The 21781-nt window shown below is 39.0% G+C and overlaps 1 pseudogene across 1 annotated transcript in view; it reads left to right on the forward strand.

The window, feature by feature from the left end:
• The window catches only part of LOC126944990 (26S proteasome regulatory subunit 4-like), a 1186326-nt pseudogene extending 1165430 nt beyond the window's left edge, over positions 1-20896 (forward strand). Inside the window, exons 2-3 of the transcript XR_007722259.1 lie at positions 19483-20246; positions 20278-20896. The product of XR_007722259.1 is annotated as a 26S proteasome regulatory subunit 4-like (transcript). The remainder of the gene's footprint in view (positions 1-19482; positions 20247-20277) is intronic.
• Positions 20897-21781: the final 885 nt, after the last annotated feature.

Raw genomic sequence — 21781 nt, forward strand, 5'->3', positions numbered from 1 at the left:
CACTCTTTGTCAGCATGACATTGCCAATTTCTCATTCTGGAGAACAACTGTTCTTACTTGGAGACCACATCCTCTCTTTTTTGATGGTTAAAAGGCCTTCTCTTTTACAAAATAATTGTGATTGTAGAAAGAATGGTTTAAAAGATATCATCACTTTAGTAAAGTAAAAAGTTTGTTGCCACACACAACGACATGGATACGTCTCAAAATTCTTCTGATGGGTGAAAGAAACCTTGCCAAAAAGAGCACATACTCTGTGATTCCATTTACATAAAATGTGAGAAAGTACAAATTCATCTAGAGTGACAAAAAATCAGATCAATAGTTGCACAGGCTAAGGTGGAGGGAAGGACAGATTACAAAGGGGCACAAGGGAATTTTTGCAGGGGGTAAAAGTGTCTTGATTGTGGTGATGCTTTCACAGGTGTATGCGTATTTCATGGACACAGGGAGGGTAACAACACACACTGGGGCCTGTCGAGGGTTGCAGGGAGGAAGAACATCAGGATAAATAGCTAATGCATGTAGGGCTTAATACCTAGGTGATGAGTTGATAGATGCAGCAAACCATCATGACACACGTCTACCTATGTAACAAACCTGCATGTCCTGCACATGTATCCTGGGACTTAAAATTAAATTAAAAATAAAACAAACCCATCGCATGGTGCATGCTAAGTAGATGCAATTTAGTGTACTTCTGTTAGACCTCAATAAAGCTGAAACAAGGTAGCAATCTTTTGGTTCCCAATTTTTATCTTTACTTTTTTCTTTTTAAAAAAAGTTTTGTAGAGACAGGGTCTCACTATTTTGTACAGGCTGGTCTCAAACTCCTGACCTCAAGTGATCTTCCCGACTCAGCCTCCCAAAGTGCTGGGATTATAGGTGTGAGCCACCACGCCCAGGATACCAGCGTCTGGAAAGCACAGGGCCCTGATATAAACAGTTCTGGATACAATGATGAAGGAGGTGAAGTTTGCTTCTGTTGTCTTCTCTGGACTCACCCCAACTCCCAGGATTCTCCATTACAGCAGAAGGAGATTCCATAACTCATTAGGGTTAAGATATCTGGAGACTTAATGGAGCCTGTCTCCTAAGAGTATTTACGTTTTACAAATAATTCCTGGGAATTGTCATGTTCTCTCTGGAAGCAGCAATCTTCAGTGGTGGAATTTTAAGTTGCAAGTTACCTAGTCTAAGTAGTACTTTGAGACTCTTTATATTTGATCGTCTTTGTCAAACATGGGGATTGATGATTCCTTCTGTGTTCCTGGGGGCCTTTTGCTGTGTTTTGACCTATTTATTACACTTACCATTTCTGTTTCCATAGTTATTATTCTGCCCAGAGTTTTTTATGTAAATATGATGTACTGTAGTCATAAACATAAATAAATATGTAGGTAGTTATAAACATATATGTATGTGTATCTGTATGTATGTGTAGTGTGTGTATATGTATGTGTGTATATAAAACGGCATAGTATTTGAACATAATCTACATAAATTCTCCCCCATAATTTAAATCATCTCTAGATTAATTAGAATATCTAATACAATGTAAATGCTATGTAAATAGATGTCATACTGTATTTTTTATTAGCTTGTATTTTTTATTGATTTTTAAAAATACTTTTTATCCACAGTTTGTTGAATCAGAGGATGTGAAATCCATAGATATGGAGGGCCAACTGATTGTATGCACACACATATATATGCATTTATACATTTATTTATATTTATAATGACAGTTTTGACTCATGAAGGCAAAATCTGAATGGATAAAGTATTGAGTAAAAATATCTTTGCAGGTTATACATATTTGTTCAACATCAAAATAAACCTCATCACCTACTGTGCACTCAGAACTATTCTAGCAACTAGACATACAAACAAAAATAAGACATAGTCGCTGACTTGGAGGCATTAATAATGTAGTGTGGAATGTAACTCAGTAAGTGGGCCATGAAATGAATTGGGATATACAAGCATCCTTGGAGATATTGTGGGTCCTAGTTCCAAGCCACTGTAATGAAGCAAATATTGTGATAAAATAAGTCACACAAATATTTTTGGTTTCTCTGTGAGTGTAAAAGTTATGTTTACACCATACTGTAATCTACTACATGTGCAATAGTATATGTCTAAAAAATATGAATACTTTCATTTAAAATACTTTATTGTTCAAAAATGCTAACTATCATCTGAGCCTTCAGTGAATCATGATCTTTTTGCTGGTGAAAAGGTTTTGCTTCGATATTGATGGCTGACTATTTAGGGTGATGGTTGCTGAAGGCTGGGGTAGCTGTGGCAAGTTTTAAAAATACAACAATAAAAAAGTTAGCTATATCCATTGACTCTTCCTTTCACAAAAGATTTCTCTGTACCATGCAATGCTGTTTGAAAGCATTTTACCTGCAGTAAAACTTCTTTTAAAAGTCAAGTCAATCCTCTCAAATACTGCTACTTCTTTATTAACTAATGATATAATGTTATAAATCCTTTATTGTCATTTCAACAATATTCACAGCAGCTTCTATTTTATCTCATGATAAACCTTCTCATTCTTCCAAGTTTTATCATGAGATTACAGCAATTCAGCCCCATCTTTAGCTTCCACTTCTAGTTCTACTTCTCTTGCTATTACCACCACATCTGCAGTTACTTTCTCCACTGAATTCTTGAACCCCTCAAAGTCATCCATGAGGATTGGAATCAACCTCTTGCAAACACCTGCTAATGTTGATATTTTCTTTTCTTTTTTTTTTAATTAATTAATTATTATTATATTTTAAGTTGTAGGGTACATGTGCATAACGTGCAGGTTTGTTACATATGTATACTTGTGCCATGTTGGTGTGCTGCACCCATCAACTCGTCATTTATATCAGGTATAACTCCCAATGCAATCCCTCCCCCCTCCCCCCTCCCCATGATAGGCCCTGGTGTGTGAGGTTCCCCTTCCTGAGTCCAAGTGATCTCATTGTTCAGTTCCCACCTATGAGTGAGAACATGCGGTGTTTGATTTTCTGTTCTTGTGCTAGTTTGCTAAGAATGATGGTTTCCAGCTGCATCCATGTCCCTACAAAGGACACAAACTCATCCTTTTTGATGGCTGCATAGTATTCCATGGTGTATATGTGCCACATTTTCTTAATCCAATCTGTCACTGATGGACATTTGGGTTGATTCCAAGTCTTTGCTATTGTGAATAGTGCCACAATAAACATACGTGTGCATGTGTCTTTATAGCAGCATGATTTATAATCCTTTGGGTATATACCCAGTAATGGGATGGCTGGGTCATATGGTACATCTAGTTCTAGATCCTTGAGGAATCGCCATACTGTTTTCCATAATGGTTGAACTAGTTTACAATCCCACCAACAGTGTAAAAGTGTTCCTATTTCTCCACATCCTCTCCAGCACCTGTTGTTTCCTGACTTTTTAATGATCGCCATTCTAACTGGTGTGAGATGGTATCTCATTGTGGTTTTGATTTGCATTTCTCTGATGGCCACTGATGATGAGCATTTTTTCATGTGTCTGTTGGCTGTATGAATGTCTTCTTTTGAGAAATGTCTGTTCATATCCTTTGCCCACTTTTTGATGGGGTTGTTTGTTTTTTTCTTGTAAATTTGTTTGAGTTCTTTGTAGGTTCTGGATATTAGCCCTTTGTCAGATGAGTAGATTGCAAAAATTTTCTCCCATTCTGTAGGTTGCCTGTTCACTCTGATGGTAGTGTCTTTTGCTGTGCAGAAGCTCTTTAGTTTAATGAGATCCCATTTGTCAATTTTGGCTTTTGCTGCCGTTGCTTTTTGGTGTTTTAGACATGAAGTCTTTGCCCATGCCTATGTCCTGAATGGTACTACCTAGGTTTTCCTCTAGGGTTTTTATGGTATTAGGTCTAACATTTAAGTCTCTAATCCATCTTGAATTAATTTTCGTATAAGGAGTAAGGAAAGATCCAGTTTCAGCTTTCTACTTATGGCTAGCCAATTTTCCCAGCACCATTTATTAAATAGGGAATCCTTTCCCCATTTCTTGTTTCTCTCAGGTTTGTCAAAGATCAGATGGCTGTAGATGTGTGGTATTATTTCTGAGGACTCTGTTCTGTTCCATTGGTCTATATCTCTGTTTTGGTACCAGTACCATGGTGTTTTGGTTACTGTAGCCTTGTAGTATAGTTTGAAGTCAGGTAGCATGATGCCTCCAGCTTTGTTCTTTTGACTTAGGATTGTCTTGGAGATGCGGGCTCTTTTTTGGTTCCATATGAATTTTAAAGCAGTTTTTTCCAATTCTGTGAAGAAACTCATTGGTAGCTTGATGGGGATGGCATTGAATCTATAAATTACCTTGGGCAGTATGGGCATTTTCACGATATTGATTCTTCCTATCCATGAGCACGGTATGTTCTTCCATTTGTTTGTGTCCTCTTTTATTTCACTGAGCAGTGGTTTGTAGTTCTCCTTGAAGAGGTCCTTTACATCCCTTGTAAGTTGGATTCCTAGGTATTTTATTCTCTTTGAAGCAATTGTGAATGGAAGTTCATTCATGATTTGGCTCTTTGTTTGTCTGTTACTGGTATATAAGAATGCTTGTGATTTTTGCACATTAATTTTATATCCTGAGACTTTGCTGAAGTTGCTTATCAGCTTAAGGGGATTTTGGGCTGAGACAATGGGGTTTTCTATATATACAATCATGTCATCTGCAAAGAGGGACAATTTGACTTCTTCTTTTCCTAACTGAATACCCTTGATTTCTTTCTCTTGCCTAATTGCCCTAGCCAGAACTTCCAACACTATGTTGAATAGGAGTGGTGAGAGAGGGCATCCCTGTCTTGTGCCAGTTTTCAAAGGGAATTTTTCCAGTTTTTGCCCATTCAGTATGATATTGGCTGTGGGTTTGTCATAAATAGCTCTTATTATTTTGAGGTACGTTCCATCAATACCGAATTTATTGAGCGTTTTTAGCATGAAGGGCTGTTGAATTTTGTCAAAAGCCTTTTCTGCATCAATTGAGATAATCATGTGGTTCTTGTCTTTGGTTCTGTTTATATGCTGGATTATGTTTATTGATTTGCGAATGTTGAACCAGCCTTGCATCCCAGGGATGAAGCCCACTTGATCATGGTGGATAAGCTTTTTGATGTGTTGCTGGATTCGGTTTGCCAGTACTTTATTGAGGATTTTTGCATCGATGTTCATCAGGGATATTGGTCTAAAATTCTCTTTTTTTGTTGTGTCTCTGCCAGGCTTTGGTATCAGGATGATGTTGGCCTCATAAAATGAGTTAGGGAGGATTCCCTCTTTTTCTATTGATTGGAATAGTTTCAGAAGGAATGGTACCAACTCCTCCTTGTACCTCTGGTAGAATTCAGCTGTGAATCCATCTGGTCCTGGACTTTTTTTGGTTGGTAGGCTATTAATTGTTGCCTCAATTTCAGAGCCTGCTATTGGTCTATTCAGGGATTCAACTTCTTCCTGGTTTAGTCTTGGAAGAGTGTAAGTGTCCAGGAAATTATCCATTTCTTCTAGATTTTCCAGTTTATTTGCGTAGAGGTGTTTATAGTATTCTCTGATGGTAGTTTGTATTCCTGTGGGGTTGGTGGTGATATCCCCTTTATCATTTTTAATTGCATCGATTTGATTCCTCTCTCTTTTCTTCTTTATTAGTCTTGCTAGTGGTCTGTCAATTTTGTTGATCTTTTCAAAAAACTAACTCCTGGATTCATTGATTTTTTGGAGGGTTTTTTGTGTCTCTATCTCCTTCAGTTCTGCTCTAATCTTAGTTATTTCTTGCCTTCTGCTAGCTTTCGAATGTGTTTGCTCTTGCTTCTCTAGTTCTTTTAACTGCAATGTTAGAGTGTCAATTTTAGATCTTTCCAGCTTTCTCTTGTGGGCATTTAGTGCTATAAATTTCCCTCTACACACTGCTTTAAATGTGTCCCAGAGATTCTGGTATGTTGTATCTTTGTTCTCATTGGTTTCAAAGAACATCTTTATTTCTGCCTTCATTTTGTTATGTACCCAGTAGTCATTCAGGAGCAGGTTGTTCAGTTTCCATGTAGTTGAGCGGTTTTGATTGAGTTTCTTAGTCCTGAGTTCTAGATTGATTGCACTGTGGTCTGAGAGACAGTTTGTTATAATTTCTGTTTTTGTACATTTGCTGAGGAGTGCTTTACTTCCAATTATGTGGTCAATTATGGAGTAAGTACGATGTGGTGCTGAGAAGAATGTATATTCTGTTGATTTGGGGTGGAGAGTTCTATAGATGTCTATTAGGTCTGCTTGCTGCAGAGATGAGTTCAATTCCTGGATATCCTTGTTAACTTTCTGTCTCGTTGATCTGTCTAATGTTGACAGTGGAGTGTTGAAGTCTCCCATTATTATTGTATGGGAGTCTAAGTCTCTTTGTAAGTCTCTAAGGACTTGCTTTATGAATCTGGGTGCTCCTGTATTCGGTGCATATATATTTAGGATAGTTAGCTCTTCCTGTTGAATTGATCCCTTTACCATTATGTAATGGCCTTCTTTGTCTCTTTTGATCTTTGATGGTTTAAAGTCTGTTTTATCAGAGACTAGTATTGCAACCCCTGCTTTTTTTTGTTCTCCATTTGCTTGGTAAATCTTCCTCCATCCCTTTATTTTGAGCCTATGTTTGTCTCTGCGTGTGAGATGGGTCTCCTGAATACAGCAGACTGATGGGTCTTGACTCTTTATCCAGTTTGCCAGTCTGTGTCTTTTAATTGGAGCATTTAGTCCATTTACATTTAAGGTTAAGATTGTTATGTGTGAACTTGATCCTGCCATTATGATATTAACTGGTTATTTTGCTCGTTAGTTGATGCAGTTTCTTCCTAGCCTCAATGGTCTTTACATTTTGGCATGTTTTTGCAATGGCTGGTACCGGTTGTTCCTTTCCATGTTGAGTGCTTCCTTCAGGGTCTCTTGTATGGCAGGCCTAGTGGTGACAAAATCTCTAAGCATTTGCTTATCTGTAAAGGATTTTATTTCTCCTTCACTTATGAAACTTAGTTTGGCTGGATATGAAATTCTGGGTTTAAAATTATTTTCTTTAAGAATGTTGAATATTGGCCCCCACTCTCTTCTGGCTTGGAGAGTTTCTGCCGAGAGTTCTGCTGTTAGTCTGTTGGGCTTCCCTTTGTGGGTAACCCGACCTTTCTCTCTGGCTGCCCTTAAGATTTTTTCCTTCATTTCAACTTTGGTGAATCTGGCAATTATGTGTCTTGGAGTTGCTCTTCTCGAGGAGTATCTTTGTGGCGTTCTCTGTATTTCCTGGATTTGAATGTTGGCCTGCCCTACTAGGTTGGGGAAGTTCTCCTGGATGATATCCTGAAGAGTGTTTTCCAACTTGGTTCCATTTTCCCCCTCACTTTCAGGCACCCCAATCAGACGTAGATTTGGTCTTTTTACATAATCCCATACTTCTTGCAGGCTTTGTTCATTTCTTTTTCTTCTTTTTTCTTTTGGTTTCTCTTCTCGCTTCATTTCATTCATTTGATCCTCAATCGCAGATACTCTTTCTTCCAGTTGATCGAGTCGGTTACTGAAGCTTGTGCATTTGTCACGTATTTCTCGTGTCATGGTTTTCATATCTTTCATTTCGTTTATGACCTTCTCTGCATTAATTACTCTAGCCATCAATTCTTCCACTTTTTTTTCAAGATTTTTAGTTTCTTTGCGCTGGGTACGTAATTCCTCCTTTAGCTCTGAGAAATTTGATGGACTGAAGCCTTCTTCTCTCATCTCGTCAAAGTCATTCTCCGTCCAGCTTTGATCCGTTGCTGGCGATGAGCTGCGCTCCTTTGCCGGGGGAGATGCGCACTCTTATTTTTTGAATTTCCAGCTTTTCTGCCCTGCTTTTTCCCCATCTTTGTGGTTTTATCTGCCTCTGGTCTTTGATGATGGTGATGTACTGATGGGGTTTTGGTGTAGGTGTCCTTCCTGTTTGATAGTTTTCCTTCTAACAGTCAGGACCCTCAGCTGTAGGTCTGTTGGAGATTGCTTGAGGTCCACTCCAGACCCTGTTTGCCTGGGTATCAGCAGCAGAGGCTGCAGAAGATAGAATATTTCTGAACAGCGAGTGTACCTGTCTGATTCTTGCTTTGGAAGCTTCCTCTCAGGGGTGTACTCCACCCTGTGAGATGTGGGGTGTCAAACTGCCCCTAGTGGGGGATGTCTCCCAGTTAGGCTACTCAGGGGTCAGGGACCCACTTGAGCAGGCAGTCTGTCCCTTCTCAGATCTCAACCTCCGTGTTGGGAGATCCACTGCTCTCTTCAAAGCTGTCAGACGAGTCGTTTGCGTCTGCAGAGGTTTCGGCTGCGTTTGTTATTGCCCTGTCCCCAGAGGTGGAGTCTACAGAGACAGGCAGGTTTCCTTGAGCTGCTGTGAGCTCCACCCAGTTCGAGCTTCTCAGCAGCTTTGTTTACCTACTTAAGCCTCAGCAATGGCGGGTGCCCCTCCCCCAGCCTCGCTGCTGCCTTGCCGGTAGATCACAGACTGCTGTGCTAGCAATGAGGGAGGCTCCGTGGGTGTGGGACCCTTCTGGCCAGGTGTGGGATATGATCTCCTGGTGTGCCTGTTTGCTTAAAGCGCAGTATTGGGGTGGGAGTTACCCGATTTTCCAGGTGTTGTGTGTCTCAGTTCCCCTGGCTAGGAAAAGGGATTCCCTTCCCCCTTGCGCTTCCCAGGTGAGGCAATGCCTCGCCCTGCTTCAGCTCTCGCTGGTCGGGCTGCAGCAGCTGACCAGCACCGATCGTCCGGCACTCCCCAGTGAGATGAACCCAGTACCTCAGTTGAAAATGCAGAAATCACCGGTCTTCTGTGTCGCTCGCGCTGGGAGTTGGAGACTGGAGCTGTTCCTATTCGGCCATCTTGCTCCGCCCCCCATGTTGATATTTTCACCTCCTTCCATGAATCATAACTGTTGTTAATGACATCTAGAATGGTGAATCCTTTCCAGAAAGTTTTCAATTTACTTGGTCCAGATCCATAGAGGAATCACTATCTATGTGTGGCAGCTGTAGGCTTATGAAACGTATTTCTAAAATAATAAAACCTGAAAGTCAAAACTGACTTGATATATGGGCTCAGGGCTTAGGCAAGACTGAGGAGAGGGAGAGAGATGGGGAAATGGCTGGTTGGTGGAGTAGTCAGAACACACACAAAATTCATGGATTAAGTTCCTTGTTTTATATGGGCGAGGTTTGTGGTGCCCCAAAACAACTGTAATAGTAACATCAAAGATCACTCATCACAGATCACCACAACGGTTATAATAATAATGAAAACATTTGAAATGTTGTGATAATGAACAAAATGTGATATAGAGACATGAAGTGAGCATGTGCTGTTGAAAATATGTCACTGATAGACAACACAGAAACACAATATCCACGAGGTGCAATAAGGTGAAGTGCGATGAAAGGACATGTGCTTGTATGCTGAGATCGTAATAAGCACAGGAAAATAGGACCTATGGCTGCCACTGGGATGTCAGCAAACAGCTCCGGAAAGAGGTAATAGCTATGCTAAATTCCAAGGAGCTGAGGAGTTAGTCAGCAATGAAGTGAGAGAAGGACTCACCTGGAAGTGGTTCTTTTGTGAGCCTGAAAGATTGCATTATTTTGGAATGTCACCTGGGTCCTGGGAAGAGACCAACCTGAAGTGATATTTAGAAACTAGATTATGATTATGTGTTGTCATATGGCCAGTGGGCAGCCTTTGTGAGGTTTCAAGCAGAGTAGTACAGAAATCAAAATTTAAATTTAGAAGGATCATTTTGGCTATTGTAAAGCTGTTTATGTGCAGACAAGGTAGCAGTTGAGAATCAGGTGAGGAGACTCCTGTGGCAATCTAATGAAAGGCAGTGGTGTCTTGAACACTAGGATACTGGGATAGGGATGGAGGCCAAGTATATATTTGAAAGGTACTGAGAAGGTAGAACCAACAGGACTAGATTCAGTGGATTGATTGGATATAATTGTGGGAACCATATTGAAGGGAAAGCTAGGAATGACGCCCAATGCTTGGCCTCATGTAACAACTGCATGGTTAGTTAATGGAGGACGGGCTCAAGTTTAAGTAAGGTTAGAGGAGATGATGAGTTCTATAGGGACTGTTGAGTTGGAGGCAGGAGAGACTCATCTAGAAATCAAGAATAAGATCACATTTAGGCATCTGGAATTCAGGAAGCAGGTTCAGCCTGTAAATATAGATTTAACATATTGATGGAACCTGAAACCATCAGGAGAGGATGAAACAGTAAACACATGTTGCATTAAATTCTCAGTGATAGGTTTTAGTCTAGACTTTGTCGTGTTTCACAGGTGATTTTTTGTTTGCGCAGCAAAGAAGTCCGTAACTAGTGGCAGGTATAACTGAGAACTATTCTTTTTTGACTGTAAAGATGGGCATGTCTATTGGGGATAGAAATGTGGCATTTGGATTAGAGTTACAAAAGTTCCAATCCATGAATTTTTATCTGATTATACATATTTAGGCTTTTAGGAAATGTTTCCTTGTCAATCTTCCCACTGCACTTGAGACACACCTCTATGAGAGGAGTCAAGAACCTTGGCTGATATGATATATTTACGTTATGTCCCTGTTCTATTAAGCCCCTTGAGGCCAGGTGCCAGCACGGCTTATTTAAGTTTTGGCACGCATTGAAAGATTGGTCTGCTAAACTGACTGCTTCCTCTCCACAGTTCCCATGTTGAGTTTCCTTGCAAATTACTCTTGACTCCCACATTGACTTTTGTGTATTCACGAGAGCAAATTTAAATGGAGAGGTATTTGTATCCAAATGAAAGAAGAATTCTACTTATTTTTTACATAAGGAAAAAATAATAATAGATTTTGTATAATGTGTTGAATGCTGAATTTATACATCTGTCTTTGTTGCTTATTATAATCTAAACCACTGAACAGATGTTCCTGTTGGTTTTTGTACAAACACTGAGGAGATCCCTTTAAATTTGGTCCAGGGACTCTGTGATTTTCCTTAGCTTGCCAGACCAAGTATTCATTCTCCATAATCACCCAGAAAAGTAACCAAAGGTCTCTTTGTTTCTGTCAAATGCTAAGATATACCAATCATATCAGAACGGTGTCCGTTTGTGTTCACATCTTAATTTTCAGCCAACTGTTTTTGTGTTTACAGTCTGCATTAATTAATTTAGGGCATCATGAAAATGGTTTGTGTTTGATGGGTGAGTTTCATAATGAGCAGAATTTCTGCATGGATTTCTTACTCATTTAACAGTTGAGAACATGCCATTATTTTATAAGCACTACTGATAAATCATTTGGCAAATACTTCTCAGCCGTTTAAAATAATTTTTATTTCCTATGATTTCAATTGTCTCTGCATTTTTCCTTGTAAATAGTTGAAGAGTAAGCACATTTTCAAAGAGCTGTAGGGAGGCTGAGATGCCAGTTGCATTTTAACGATATAGGGCATTATCGTTCTTACTGTAGCCAATTCTCTTTTAAATCATTGCAGTTTCTGCTCTAGCCTCCAGCTATAGAATTCTTTTCAAGCTGGCAGTGAACTTGGCAGGTTGCCAGAAGAAATATAAAGGTGTTTTGGTCCACCAAAGTATTTTGAGTGGTTCTTAGTGATACAGTTTTCTTCAGTACATCTGCAAAACATTTTTCTGAAGTGAATTTTCATGTGAAAAGCCTCCTTAATCATCACCAGTATTGTTTGTTTCAATGCAGTTATTTAAGTGCCCCCCTGGGTGCCTACAAAATAAACAAGGGAATCTTCTAAAGAGTTTTAAAAGTGGCAGGTGCTGAGGCTGTGCCCTATTCACTTAGTTTGCAATGACATTTTTGTGCTAATCTATAGACAAACAAGAGACAGGTGACACACCAAATCAAGAACAATGCACAAGAGAAGAAGGTTTTAGCCAATGGGGTCAGCTCTAGATAAGATGCTTTTGAGGCAAACACATACAAGAAGTAACTGTTTTTTAACCCCCTTGCTGTTTGCATTCTGGCTGTAAAAATCTGATATTGAAACTTGAGATGTTAACTAAACTTTTCAAATTTTAAATAAAAACAAAAGATTCAAGATTAAAAAGTCTATGTGTCTGAATTTCATGTGTATGTATATGTTCACATATGTATATCCACTCACAAAGACATACATTTGTATTTTAAAAAAAGGAATACTATTGTTAAACATTAAAACATGTGAATATAGCCATTTGTTTGCTATTTTGCCATGAATTCAATTCATGTATGTCATATTTTCACAACAAACCCATGGTATTTGCATGCCAAACACCAACACACATGACGGAATTTAAGAAATAAATGATCAAACACATTCGTATATTTTTGTCTTCTTTATTGATTGCCATGTGTATGTAAAAAAATTGTTTCTGGTGAACTTGTGTTAAAAGTTGGATTAGTCATTAATTTACAGATACTTGATGGGAAGTTGATTTTGTTAAGCTTTAATGCAGGCACATTATTAACCACCAGCCTCCTATTTCTTTGTTAAAGTAATCCTACTCATAAGTTGGTGAGCAAGTTTTATGGAAGATTCTTTAAAGCTTATTTTTTGGTAAACATTGTAAATAATACTAAATGCAAAAACAAGAAAAAAGAAAAAAAAAAAACCACTGTAAAAGCATCAAAATATTCCACTAGGCTAAAAGGTAGTATTTTGGGGACATTTATATACTGCTTAGGAAAAGCTGAAGATTTTGCATATAATCCCTTAAAAAGAGAATCAGACGATAGCATTTTATCCAGCCCTTTCTACTTTAAGAAGCCTTGGCAAGGTTCATTTTGATTATCGTGATCAAGAACAAGAAGTACTCACTGTGCTGATGGTTAGATCTTTAGTATCACTACATTTCAAGCTTTGTATCTATTGTTTGGGCTCAGCTGCTTCTATGACAATCAGCCTTGGTTAACAAAAATGTATTATTTACCAAGTGAAAATAGAAGGCAACATATACCTTCTTATAGCAAACATGGCAATCCTAGTATTTAGGAACCAAAGGAAATTTAGATATCAATGTTGTGATATTGGGAACATACAAACATCATTAAAATTGAATAGAGAAACCATGAACCAAACAAAGCACTTCAACAGATTTGGGTTGAGATTTGTTTGTGATGTGGTAGAGTCCTCCTCTCAACTTAGAGATGACTGCTGTTGATGCAGCAGCTGTGGAAGAGAGGGCCTGTTGCCATCACTGGAGGGGTTATTATGTTCTGAGAAATATCAGGAAACTCTCAACCAACTAGGTAATAAGGCAGTTGAGGGTGAGGTACTGTCCATTGGCCAGTCTGCATCAAGGCTGCAATGAAAGTCTTTAGCTTTTATATTTGTAGCCTGCTATTTTTCCTACTGAACACATTGTTATCATTTTTCCTATCAAACAATGACTCGGGATTTATCAAAACCACAAGCCTTCAGCTTGCCAGGTTGGCATCTTGGCCTTCAGAGTCAACCCCCAACCTTCATACACTATTCCAATGCCTGCCAGAAATGGGAGTAAACAGAACAGAAATTTAAAGAAATGATAACCTTTAAGGAAATAAATATGTTTAGGGAACACATCGTCTGAGAGTAGGCTGTTCAGTTTAAATATATTGCGGGCCTTTTTTCCTCATAAAAATGGGAACAATTACAATGAAATACAGATTATGTAGAGGATGCATAACTACCAAAAGGAGGTGATGCTTTTCACAAGAGAAGCATGGATCCCTTTGGTATTTTGACAAAACTCTGTGTGCGCATGTACATTCACACATATAAATAAACACACATATATGATAGAACTTTAGAGGAAACAGAGACTCCATTGAAGTGAATCCATGGACTTTCCTGAGAACGGTGGACACACCTGGTTGAGGACTCTGTGTAAGAGCATGCAAAATACTGCCAATCCAGAGTTTCTTTTGGAAGGGAGTGCTAAATATTGCTTTTGCAATATGACTACCTAATTATTTTGATGACCAGCACACAGTGGAGGAAACCAAACACTCTTGAATTGTCTGTCAGTGTAACCAAGATAACTTGCATTTCCACAGGGCTTTATATTTTTGAAACCACATTCCCATCAATAGCCTTGTACAGCAAAGTGCAAATACTGTAGCGTTATCTCCACTTTACAGGAGAATACAAAAATGTCGGAGTTAAGTGCCTGTCTGCAGACCAGAGATCCCTAACCTTGTGCTCCTACAGCTCCATTGCTCTAGCAAGGGCTTTATTGGAACCCATATCAAATCCTTGTCATACTTGACTTTTCATTCTTGGTTTTCAAGCCCTTGAAGTAGGCCTATGGTTTTGGTATAACCCATTTGTGTTCTTTCCTATGATCTTTGAGTAGATGATATCAATTTTAGATCTTTTAGGCAGGCCAGTATTTGGAGAATTTATATTGCTAAAGAAAACACATAATTTCCACCCTGAATAAGACATGCATCATTATCTAAACTTTATAGCATCCTTTATAAGTTGTCTTCAGAATCCCTCCAAAAATGAGTATGTAGTCCCTACCTACACTGGTTAATCATTTTATTTCAGAATGCCCAATAAAAAAGAAAATGAAATCAACAATAGTGGCAATTTTTCAGCCAACTCACATGAAATTAAAAAAATAAAAAATAATAAGAAAAAGCCCCCACAACTCCTTGAAATATCCAAGTAATGGAGACAATAATACAGTCATTTACTTGACATTGTTGCTAAGAACTGGTGTTTGTCTCTTTTATCAACATATGACAGAAGGGTGCTGTCAGAATGCTCATAAAATATAACCACACCTGATATTTGTACCATCTTTTTTAACTTTGCAATGTGATTTTGCAGCTATTTTCTCTTGCCCTTCTCATAATGCCTTTAAATGGTTACAACCATTTTATATGACAATCTTAGGCCCTGAGAGGTCAGTTGTAGTTCAGTCTGTTGCTTTCACTGAGTCTAAGCCACCTATCTAGAAGCCAACTATCTAGAAGGTGACTGTATACATTTATGGTGCGGTGTCATCTACGGATATTTTCCCATTTGTAATTCCATTTCATCCTCATCTATGGAATCATTAAACAGGAAGCTGCAATCCAGTGTTACAGATCGAACAACTGAGGTTGAGAGACACAGGAAGAGAACTAAATGGGAAAAGAGCGCTTCGTAATCCCAACATTTTCCGTTGTGTTGGAATCACTGGTCCATTTTACTGACATGATTGTTATGCTGGGGAAGGGCCAATGAAGTTGGTTCTTATTTTATACCTGTTTCTTCTGACCCTTCTGTGTCCTTGCAGGCAGCACCTCAATTTACTTTCAAGATTCAGGTAACCAATTTTCTTGCTGTTTGCTTAAGAGCACTCATTTTGAAGTACATGAAACTGGCTTAGACCTTTAGACAGATCCCCAGGGGATGACTTATGTGTGCAGTGGTGAAAGTCGATTTAACAAAACCATTAATTTGAGTTTCTGGGAATAAACAGTAGCTGTCACCCACCATCAGAAAATACACAATGCTTTGTAATCCAAATTGCAAAGTGCCTGAGAAGACGACTGAATCAAGGTAAATAACTTTGGTGGTTGTTCAAGTCTGTGTATTGTTTTAACTTTCTGGCTAGGATGGTTCATTTCAGTGTGGTTTTCAGAAAACTAGATATTGGGTTGTGCCTGCCACATTTCATCAGTCATGCTGCATTACGTGCATTAGGAGGCCCTATGAATTCTTTTGGTCTCAGATTCACTGCAAGATGAGGCAGAAATCCATTTATGAATCCAAGGAAAGAGACTGTTAAAGATAGTCCCCCTTCACCAGGGGAGACAGCATTTGTTTCTCTCTCACCATTCCTTTGCAACAACCCTCCTGCCAAACCTGGTCCCTCCCCCACAGTAAAATGCCTTACAACTCAAGTAAACCTAAACTCGAATAGTGAAAAAATATTTCTCAAAGATGCATGGCTGATTTCAAAATTGTCTTTGTTTTTTTCTTAAACAATTCACTGTAGGCAGCATTACTATGGTAAGCATAAAAAATAGCTTCCACACCAATGATCTGATGAGCCTGCGAGGGAACACCTACTGATATTCTCAGATGCCTGGAGTGTATGCTCCTGTATGAGCCATGTTCATTGACTTTCTGTTTTGAAATTATTTAAAAAGATTTAATATAGAATGTTTCAAATGTACAGAAAAATAGAGAGCACCGTATCTGACACCATCAACCAGACAAATCTAAGAATGTGAACATTTTGCCATATTTTCTTCAGATTGCTTGTTTTTTATATAAACAACACAATAGTGTGTATATATGTATACATATATGTATATATACACACATGCATGTATACACATGTATACACACATGTATATATACGCACATATATGCACATATACATATATATGCATGTACATATACACTTATAGATATATGATTTTATAAAATATATGTAAATGTAATTGTCCAGAGATCACACTCAATAAAGTGATTATTATCAGACATACTGTATTGGGATGTGAAGCTTTCTGTTTATAATTGGAACCCTAAACTTCTAATATAGTATGTCTGCTAATAATACTTTAAGAAAGAATATCTCTTATCAAATTCTCTAAATCTTTATATGTCTAAAAACATTTATTCTGGCCCCCTCTTTGAATAAAAATTTAGAGGCCGGGCGCTGTGGCTCACGCCTGTAATCCCAGCACTTTGGGAGGCCGAGGCAGGCGGAACACGAGGTCAAGAGATCAAGACCATCCTGGCTGACACGGTGAAATCCCATCTCTACTAAAAATACAAAAAATTAGCCAGACATAGTGGTGGGCGCCTGTAGTCCCAGCTGCTTGGAAGGCTGAGGCAGGAGAATGGCGTGAACCCGGGAGGCGGAGCTTGCAGTGAGCCGAGATGGCGCCACTGCACTCCAGCCTGGGAGACAGAGCGAGACTCCCTCTCAAAAAAAAAAAAAAAAAAAAAAAAAAAAAAAAAAAAAAAAAAAAATTAGAGAACTCTAACATTCTAGGTTGACAGGAATTGTTTGTATCGCCTGTGGATTTTTTTCCTTTTCTACGTGAATCTATTGTTCCGCTCTTATGATGTCCCTTGCTTTCTGACCATGGTCTGCCATCTTATGTGGGTTACATTTAGATCCAAATACTCAGTGGGAGTCACAGTGTTAGCCCCTGCTGCAGGTTCTCAATTTCACCTTATTAGATGTTTTACATTTGTCTGCCATTTCTGCCAAGGAGATATAAATTTTGTTTTTGAATCTGATCATATAGTTTAATTTTTTTTTTTCTTTTTATGCTCTACTGTTGGGTGAAATTAATCTCATAAAGGAAACAAATAAAAATTAAAATTTTAAACTACTAATCTTATAAATGTGCATAAAATTTTTAAAAGAGCAGTATGTGTTTAAAAAGAAAAGAGGTGATTGAAGGAAAAAAAGAGTTCACAGAAAAAACTGTTTATCCAAATTAAAAATGGAATATAAGCACTAAATAGCCAAACAGTGAAATAGTAAACTGGCAACAAAAGACATTTTCTTAAAATACAGAGCAAAGAGCATAAAAATTAAAATTATGGATGAAAGAGAAGATACACAGGATAAATCCATGAGATGAGATATCAAATGGGCGTTACAGAAAGAACAAACATAGATAGGGGAAAAGTAAAAAAAAAAAAAAAAAGTGATAATAGAACAAACGGATACATCCCTAAAATGAAGAAATTCTTTCTTGAGTCTTTAAATTAAAAGAGCACACTAAATTCCAGGCAGGGGCTTGGAAAAGAAACACACAGAGATCTATACTAGTGCTGTTTTTGAATTATTAAGATATGTAGAGAGAAACCTACACAATTTCAGAATAAAGGGTGTAGTATTTATTAAAGAAGGAGAATCAGTCAGGCATTGTATTATATATATAATATAAAAATGTATGCATAATATACATTTATAATATAAAATATGTAACATAATCATGTATAATATAAAAATACTAGTAATAATAGAGCAGTCATTCCCAACTCTGGAGGAAAATGATTCTGAGTTCAGCATTTTTGGATCCTCTCAAACTATTCTCCATGTGTAAGAACAAAAGAAAAGGACGATAATATAATAACAATTATAAAAATGAAGTTCAAGGAACAATGTTTAATTAAAGGATAATTTTGTTCAAGGTTGCGGGCAGAAGTGTGTAGAGATGCTATTTAATTCTTGAAGGAGAAATATAAACTTGTTTATATTTGGTAATTTTAGAGTAGGTATCATTGGTTGTATGAGACAGACACATACTGAATCTAGCTCAAGGAAGAAAGGATTGTTTTAAGGATTTGATGGGCAAACTCAGAGTCACAGCCAATGCCATAGGAACTAGAAATCAGAAGAAATGAAAACCCCACTCCTCTCAGTTTCAGGAGCTATTTGGTCCTGTTTCTCTCTCTTAGCGTCTGTGTTCTGCCATAGTCCTGTTTTCTTGGCAGCCTCTCTTCGAGCTGGCTATATTTCTTCTTTTTTTTTCTTGCTTATTTATTTATTTACTTATTTATTTTTATTATTATACTTTAAGTTCTAGGGTACATGCGCACAACGTGCAGGTTTGTTACATATGTATATATGTGCCATGTTTGTGTGCTGCACCCATTAACTCGTCATCCATTTTTATGGCTGCATATTATTCCATGGTGTATATGTGCCACATTTTCTTAATCCAGTCTATCATTGATGGTCATTTGGGTTGGTTCCAAGTCTTTGCTATTGTGAATAGTGCTGCAATAAACATACGTGTGCATGTGCCTTTATAGCAGCATGATTTATAATCCTTTGGGTATATACCCAGTAATGAGATGGCTGGGTCAAATGGTATTTCTAGTTCTAGATCCTTGAGGAATCGCCACACTGTCTTCCACAATGATTGAACTATCTTGCAGTCCCACCAACAGTGTAAAAGTGTTCTTATTTCTCCACATCCTCTCCATGAGCTGGCTATATTTCTATGCACACAGCCCAACAGTGCCATGAGTCATGAGTCTACCAACTGGACACATGTGACTGAATGACCACAGTCTCTTTGGCTCTTAATTCAAGTTTTCAGGAAAGAGAGCCAATGATTGCCTGGTCCTGGGTTACAGATCTGATCATGGATCAATTAGCTAGAATGGGGTGGGGCGGGATCATGAGGTACAACATGGCTAAGTGTGCCTGTCTCTGCACAGAGCATAAAGATGAGAGGTTCTCATGAAAGAAGTGAGCTGATGGCAAAGAAACTTGCCTAGCAAGGTGGAAAAATGTATGACTGGCCACTTGTGGCATAAAAATAGGATAGTTTGGTAATTCTCAAAGAAGATAGCATCTCAGGGGAATACCTTACTTAGGAGAAAGTTCCTACTGATGTCAAATTAAAATACCTCTTGTGGGTATTTAACCAGATAAGCTTTCTTGAGCAATGCAGAGAAATACTATTTTACTCCGGCGGCAGCAGCTCAAGTGGCCAAGGCAAGATGGGTCAAAGTCAGAGTCGTGGTCATGGTCCTGGAGGTGGCAAGAAGGATGACAAGGGCAAGAAAAAGAAATATAACCCTCCTATACCAGCTAGAGTGGGGAAAAAGAAGAAGAAAACAAAGGGACCCGATGCTGCCAGCAAAGTGCCAATAGTGACACCTCACACTCAGTGCCGGTTAAAATTACTGAAGTTAGAGAGAATTAAAGTCTATCTTCTCATGGAAGAAGAAATCATTATAAATCAGGAACAAATGAAACCATTAGAAGAAAAGCAAGAGGAGGAAAGATCAAAAGTGGATGATCTGAAGGGGACCCTGATGTCAGTAGGAACCTTGGAAGAGATCATTGATGACAATCATGCCATCGTGTCTACATCTGTGGGCTCAGAACACAACGTCAGCATTCTTTCATTTGTAGACAAGGATCTGCTGGAACCTGGCTGCTTGGTCCTGCTCATTCACAAGGTGCATGCAGTGATAGGGGTGCTGATGGATGACACGGATCCCTTGGTCACAGTGATGAAGGTGGAAAAGACCCCCCAGGAGACCTATGCGGATATTGGGGGGTTGGACAACCAAATTCAGGAAATTAAGAAATCTGTGGAGCTTCCTCTCACCCATCTGAATATTATGAAGAAATGGGTATAAAGCCTCCCAAGGGGGTCATTCTCTATGGTCCACCTGGCACAGGTAAAACCTTGTTAGCCAAAGCAGTAGCAAACCAAACCTCAGCCACTTGGTTGTTGGCTCTGAACTTATTCAGAAGTACCTAGGTGATGGTACCACTCAGTGGTTGGCTCTGAACTTATTCAGAAGTACATAGGTGATGGTCCCAAACTTGTACGAGAATTGTTTCGAGTTGCTGAAGAACATGCACCGTCCATCGTGTTTATTGATGAAATTGATGCCATTGGGACAAAAAGATATGACTCCAATTCTGGTGCTGAGAGAGAAATTCAGTGAACAATGTTGGAACTGCTGAACCAGTTGGATGGATTTGATTCTAGGGGAGATGTAAAAGTTATCACAGCCACAAACCGAATAGAAACTTTGGATCCAGCATTTATCAGACCAGGCCACATTGACAGGAATATTGAGTTCCTCCTGCCTGACAAAAAGACCAAGAAGCGCATCTTTCAGATTCACACAAGCAGGATGATGCTGGCTGATGATGTAACCCTGGACGACTTGATCGTGGCTAAAAATGACCTATCTGGTGCTGACATCAAGGCAATCTGCACAGAAGCTGGTCTGATGGCCTTAAGAGAGTGTAGAATGAAAGTAACAAATGAAGACTTCAAAAAATCTAAAGAAAATATTCTTTATAAGAAACAGGAAGGCACCCCTGAGGGGCTGTGTCTCTAGTAAACCACGGCTGCCATCAGGAAAATGGTTGGGAGATTTCTCAGTCCCTGAAAGGGATGAGGTTGGGGTAGTTGCCCAGAGGAATCCCTGTTCCCATTGACTTTTATTAGCAAAACATCCTGTGTCTTTTGGAGTACGATGTGTAAGTGCCCACTGGGTGGCCTGTCTGTTGGTCACTGTGCAGCAGTCTGCTTTCCAATGAAGCATGCTCTTTCACAAAAAAAAAAGTGAAAGAAATGCTATTTTACCTTCTCTGTGGTAACTCTTTGACTATCTGACGACAGCAATTGATATCCACAGCCTTTCCTATCATATCATCTCCAGGTTAAAGTTCTACCTATTGTTAACTTTAAGATTTTTAAGGGAGAAAGAGAAAATGGCACCACTGTTGCATCTGTAGACACTTCTATCATTGCACGTGTCTCACTTGTCACAATTCATCTGCCTCACCTATGAGTTCCATTGTGAGCTTTTCAAAGTATTTTGTCCAATTAACTTTTGAACCTCCAGCAACTTGGCCTGATGCCAGGAACATAGTAGGTGCGTAAAGTAGTGAAAGCATTAGTTAAAATAACATTTATTTGGAATCCTAAGGCATTTTGTTTTAAAATTCCAGACAACGGCCGGGCGCGGTGGCTCAAGCCTGTAATCCCAGCACTTTGGGAGGCCGAGGCGGGCGGATCACAAGGTCAGGAGATCGAGACCACGGTGAAACCCCGTCTCTACTAAAAATACAAAAAATTAGCCGGGCGCGGTGGCGGGCGCCTGTAGTCCCAGCTACTCGGGAGGCTGAGGCAGGAGAATGGCGGGAACCCGGGAGGCGGAGCTTGCAGTGAGCCGAGATCGCGCCACTGCACTCCAGCCTGGGCAACAGCATGAGACTCCGTCTCAAAAAAAAAAAAAAAAAAAAAA

The sequence above is a fragment of the Macaca thibetana genome, chromosome 20 (assembly GCF_024542745.1).
Source record: "Macaca thibetana thibetana isolate TM-01 chromosome 20, ASM2454274v1, whole genome shotgun sequence".
Taxonomy (NCBI): domain Eukaryota; kingdom Metazoa; phylum Chordata; class Mammalia; order Primates; family Cercopithecidae; genus Macaca; species Macaca thibetana.